This window comes from Talpa occidentalis, unplaced genomic scaffold (assembly GCF_014898055.3).
Source record: "Talpa occidentalis isolate TD23 unplaced genomic scaffold, MPIMG_talOcc4v2.1 talOcc4.14, whole genome shotgun sequence".
NCBI lineage: Eukaryota > Metazoa > Chordata > Mammalia > Eulipotyphla > Talpidae > Talpa > Talpa occidentalis.
The window spans coordinates 32,675,434-32,681,343 of NW_023601433.1; the positions used below are offsets into that span (position 1 = coordinate 32,675,434).

The following is a 5,910-nucleotide window of genomic DNA, read 5'->3' on the forward strand; positions in this document are numbered from 1 at the left end:
TTGCTGTATACCTTCATTGTTTTCAATAACTTTTTTAATGGAGTCTTCCAAATCTTCTATATATAATATCATCTGTGAGTAGTGATAGTTTTACTTCTTTTCCTACTTGGATTCTCTTTATTTCCTGTGTTATCTAAAGCCCCGGTCAAAGTTAAAGGATGGAAAACAATCCTACAAGCAAATGGACCAAAAAAGAAAGCAGGAACAGCTATACTTATATCAGATAAAACAGATTTCAAACTCAAAAAAATAAAAAGGGATCCCAACGGTCACTACATTATGATCAAAGGGACAATACTTCAAGAAGAAATAACACTAATTAACATATACTCACCAAACGAAGGAGCCCCAAAATATATCAGGGCACCGTGGCCAGGATCCACATTGGCCAAGTCATCATGTCCATCCGCACCAAGCTGCAGAACAAGGAGCATGTCATCAAGGCTCTGCGTAGGGCCAAGTTCAAGTTCCCTGGCTCAGAAAATCCATATTTCCAAGAAGTGGGGCTTTACCAAGTTTAATGCAGATGAGTTTGAAGACATGGTAGCTGAAAAATGGCTCATCCCAGATGGCTGTGGTGTCAAATACATCCCAAATCAAGGCCCCCTGGACAAGTGGCAGGCCCTGCACTCATGAGAGCAGAAGAGCTGCCCCCTTGTTAGTGACACAAATAAAAACCGCATTCTTAACCAAAATAATAATAATAATAAAACCAGACAAAGAGAGCACGAGAAAAGGAAATTATACATCAATATCCCTGATGAGCATTGATGCAAAAATTTTCAACAAAATACTAGTAAATCAAATTCAACAGCTACCACAATGATTATACGCCATGATTAAGTGTGATTCATACCACTTAATGAATGCAAGAGTGGTTTAATATACATAAATCAATTAATGTAATGCACCATGTCAACAAAAGTAAACATAAAAATCATATTATAATATCAATAGATACAGAGAAAACATTTGATAAGATACAGTGCACATTTATGATGAAAACACTAAGATGGGAATAGAAAGAACTTACCTCAATATAATAAAGCCCATATATCACAAACTAACAGCCTATATAATACTCAATGGTAAGAAACTGAAAGCTTTCCTCCAAAAGATCCAGCACAAGACAAGTATTCCCATTGTCACCAGTTCCATTTAACTTAATACTGTAAGTTTTGACCGGGGCTTTAGATAACACAGGAAATAAAGAGAATCCAAGTAGGAAAAGAAGTGAAACTATCACTACTCGCAGATGATATTATATATAGAAGATTTGGAAGACTCCATTAAAAAAGTTATTGAAAACAATGAAGGTATACAGCAAAAGGGCATACAACAAAATCAACATACAAAAATCCATTGCTTTTTAATATAAAAGAATGAACAAAAAGCAAAATGTTTGAATTTAAAGGCAACCATAAGAAAAAAGGAAAGAAATGGGGATAGCACATTACTTGACTCCAAATTGTATTATAAAGCAATAGTATTAAAAACAATATGGTACAGAGGGCGGAGCAACATGGCGGCGAGGAGACTCTGCGAGTAAGATCTCCCATTAAAAAAAGTTAATAGGGAGGAAAAGCGGCAGGTCCCAGTGAGAACTGGGACACGGAAGATAAACGGGTGACTCCAGCAAACTACCCGAAGAAGAAAGTTGCCATAAAAGAGGACTAGAAGGGAAGAAAGCGCAGAACTCTGCTCTCCTCCCCCGCCCAGAGTCGGCACTCTCCGACCGGCAGAGAGGAGGGAAAAAACACACTAAAACGACCAACAAGAACAAACTACGCAGCAAGCGGGACTGTGAGTGGAAAGGAACTATTGCAGCCACCACACCCCGTGAACGGGAGCTGCGGAGAACCCTGCAGGATTCGCCGCGGAGGTGAGCTTCGGGCGCCATTAAACAGAGACCCCCCCCAGGAGGAGACCAGGACCAGCACACAGCCCTGGGCTGCCCGGTAAGCTTGCACGGAAAAGCGGGGCGCTGGAAAAGCAAACGCGGATCAGGATCGGGATCGGGGTGTAAGCCAGAGGTGGGGGTGGGGGGGCGCTGAGAGGATTCATCAGAGAGAGGAGAGCAGAATAGTCAGATCTACTGAAATACACTGCTGAGGGGAACAGTGGACGAGACAGGAGAGGTCTGTTGTGCCCTGTGGGTTAGCTACCTGACTGGGGATTGAACTCATGCTGCAGTGGCTGACAGCAGTCTGATAGCATGGTCTTTAACCCCTGTACCACCAGGGAGGCCCCTGTAGTATTGTTTTGTTTGGAACTCTTCAATTCTCTTGGATCACAGCTTTTGGTTCATTTCCCAGATTGATTTCTAGTGATTATTCCTTTAAATAGGCTTTCTGTGCCTTTCTCTTTTTCTTTTACTTTTGGGATCTTCAGGGTATAGATATTGTTTCTCTTTAAGTTGTCTCAGAAAACTTTTAACACTGTTTTAATTTTTTCCTGGAAAAGCAAACGCGGATCGGGATCGGGATAGCGCAGAAAAGCAGCGCGGTTGAAAAGCAAACGCGGATTGGGATCGAGGCTTCCCAAAGGCATCCCGCATACCTGTCTGGAGCCTATCGGCCCCAGCACAGGACAGCATCTTGTTGATGCAGATGACATGGAAGGGGTGGAGCCGCACTCGGATGTGGAAGCCATCTTTGCCACAACTTTTCACCATGTACTTGTTGGCACAAATATGGGCAGCCTCCAGGCCTTCAGAGGAGAGCTGCTCATATTCATCTGATACCATGAGCCACAGAGTGGGAACTCATCCACTTTTGCCTTCTTCCGCCCCAAGTCAAAGATGCGAATCTTGGAATCAGGGACCCTGCAGCAGAAACGAGACTTTGGGTGGGGCTTGTGCTTACAATACTGGTAACACCGGGCGGGGCGGCGGCCCATAGCGACACCAGGATCTTGGGGGGCCCGCCGAAGGCAAAGAGTGTCTGGTTTTATTATTAAGGTAACATTGGCATCATAAAATGTATTAGAGAACACTGCTAATTCTTGTATTTTAAACACAATTTGAACAAAGTAGGCATTAGTTCGTTTTTAAAAATTTGATAAAAATAATTTGTAAAGATATCTGGTCATGGTAATCTCTTATGAGCACTTGTATTTCTGTACTATTCACGTCTTTCATTTGTAATTCTGGATATTAATGTTTTCGTTATTTATTTTTTGTTTAGACTATCTATTGGTTAGTTATCTATTTTTCTGTCTTCTCAAAGAACCAACTCTTAGTTTCATCAATGTTTTTTATATAGTCTTTTTATTTCAATTTCATTTATTGCCACTCTTATTTTTATTATATCCTTCCTTCTACTAATTTTGGATCTTATTTGTTCCTTTCAAGTTCCAGATGTGATAATAGGTTGTTTACTTGGGACTTTTCTTGTTTGTTTGTTTTTAATAAGAGCCTGTGTAGCAATTACTTTCCCTTTCAAGCCCACTTATGTTGCATCCCATAGATTCTGGTAGCTTGTTTCTTCATTTGTATTAGTCTCAAGGTATTTTTTAATTTCTACTTTGATTTCATTTTTTAAAAGATTTATTTTTCCTCTATCTTATTTTGTTCTCCAAAATTGTGTTTTCAAATCTCATTGTCTCTTTTGCTTCTGTTTGTCTGCTATTTAGGCTCAGTTTTGTATTTTTAAAGCAGTTATAATGTTTCTTAATTCCATTGTTCCTAAATGTAGCTACCTCATATTTTCCTTATCTTTATTCTCTTCTTGTTTCATGTCCTCCCTGTTTCTTTAAAGTTACATGAGCATTGCTAGGACTATTGCCCTATATTCCCCTGTCATGCTCCACAACTGCACTGACTTGGGGCTCCTTTCAGAGGCTTTTTTTTTGGCATTTGTGCTATGTTCTTCCATCTCATTTTCTATTTTGTATGGGTTTTAGTAGGAGTAGCTTTTCAACTGTTGTTTTTGAATCTGTTGGAGTTGTTGGTGGACTGGTCAACTGGTGAGCAGTAGTAGGTATAGGAGAGGACTGGGGCACTAGGCATCGAAGGATCAGCTCTAATAGACTCAGGAATTTGAACTTCCTGTTGTGATACAGTTCTTTGTAAGGGGTGGCAGGTGTTTTGGATCTCTCAGCCTGGGCTTCAGTAGTTTCCTCTTCTAGAGGGAAGTCTAGGTGCTTTGACCTGATTAAAGTTACCGCTGTTTGTGTTATGAAACTCAGATTCAAGCCAGTTATCCTCACTTTGTGCCCCCATGTAGAGTAAGGAAAAATGTCAGGCTTTTCTGCCCTCCCGCCATCAGGATAGATGATGGATCCTTGTGGTCCTGAATGCATGCCTGATGGCGGGCACCTGGAATAGGGTGTGGGCATAGGTAGATGGGATTCACCTGGGCTGAGATGGGGCTTTTAAGGGCGGCATCATAGGGATGCCAGAAGAAGCCAAAGCAGAAGCCGAGAGAGAAGCAAGAGAAGCAGAAGCCTAGAGAAGGCCAGAGAGTGCATAGAATGAAAACCTGCTGGGGGCTGGGAGGCCTGCCTCCCAGCTCCCCAGTACTCCAGCCCTCAGCTCCCCAGTACTCCTGCCTGCCATGTACCTGGTAATCCCAATAAAAACCTGCAAAACCACTGAGGACTCTAATTGCTCCTTTACCCGGTCTGCATGGGATCAGAAAACCTGCACCGTGTCCATTCCTGACCCCTACAATTGGCGTAAGTCAGCGAGATGATCCATGCAGACGGGTATGGAGCCCTCCGAAGACCTGGAGGGACTAAGGAGTAACAGACAATGTGTGCCTGTGACGGCACTGGAGGCGTCATGGTGGCACAGGAGGAGGACAGGTTCCGGGAGCTGCAGGACGAGACCTCACATGGAGGAGACGCCTGAGAGGACCAGCCAACGACCCCTGAGGCAGCAAGAATCGTCGGAAGAGAGGTCCACGATTCAGCGCTCACCAGTGCTGATGCAGGGAGAGGCTAACGGACTTGGACTAATGAATTTGGACTGATAATCCCGCCAGAAGGCGGAGGACCTTGGCAGGTTATGTTTTTTTGAGAATCTGGGGGTGGCCAGTGGGCCTTGATGGCCAAAAGCAGCCTGTGTGTGCCCAGCAGCCAGGTGGAGGAGAAAAGCCAACTGAGAAGGCAAAAGCTGGTGCTGATGCTAAGTTGAGAAGCCCTAAGTGGCTGTTAAGCAGCCTGAGTATGCTGAAGACCTGTGAGTCTCGTAAAATCACCTGTGGGTGATGCCCTGCTCGTTGTCGAGTGAGGGTGAGGAGCTGAGGAACCCGTCCTTGGGGGATGGGTGGGGCACGTGGCTTGGGGTGGAGCCCAAGCCGAATGTAGAGTTTGGATCCCCGACCCATGTGCTTGTGCAGTGGGTTGGCCTGAGTGCAGGGGTCTGCAAGTCGCATTGGTGGCTATGAAGGCCGAGTGTTGGAGTGACTGCAGACAGAAACCCTGAGGGTTGGCGATTACCCCCAACAGTAGAATAGAATCGCCAATCCCAGATTGAGTGCATCCTGGGGGTGGATGCGGTGTGTGGCTTGTAGCCAAGACTACAGCCAGAAAAGGCCAGGAAGCCTGACAGCTCCTGGTGTGTTACAGTAGATGCCGTGAGTGATTCCCCCTCCCTCGTGTGAGCAGTGTCTTCGGCAGCAGATTTCGTGGTTCATCTGCTGGTACCAATAATTGTCTTGTGTCACTAGGTTGGGGCCCTGCCTGGACTTATTTGTGTTCTGTTGTATTTTGTTGTTATATTGTGATGTATTTACTTTTGTGGGCCATGGCTGCAGTGTTTATGTTTGCTAAGAAAATTGTATATATGAAGACTATATGGCAGAAAACCCTGAGGGGGTAGACTGTAGGGTAAGGAAAAATGTCAGGCTTTTCTGCCCTCCCGCCATCAGGATAGATGATGGATCCTTGTGGTCCTGAATGCATGCC

The 5,910-nt window shown here is 44.3% G+C and overlaps 1 pseudogene; it reads right to left on the reverse strand.

Moving 5' to 3' along the window:
- Nucleotides 1-358: 358 nt before the first annotated feature.
- On the reverse strand, nucleotides 359-2,916 carry LOC119244124 (60S ribosomal protein L10-like; annotated as a pseudogene).
- Nucleotides 2,917-5,910: the final 2,994 nt, after the last annotated feature.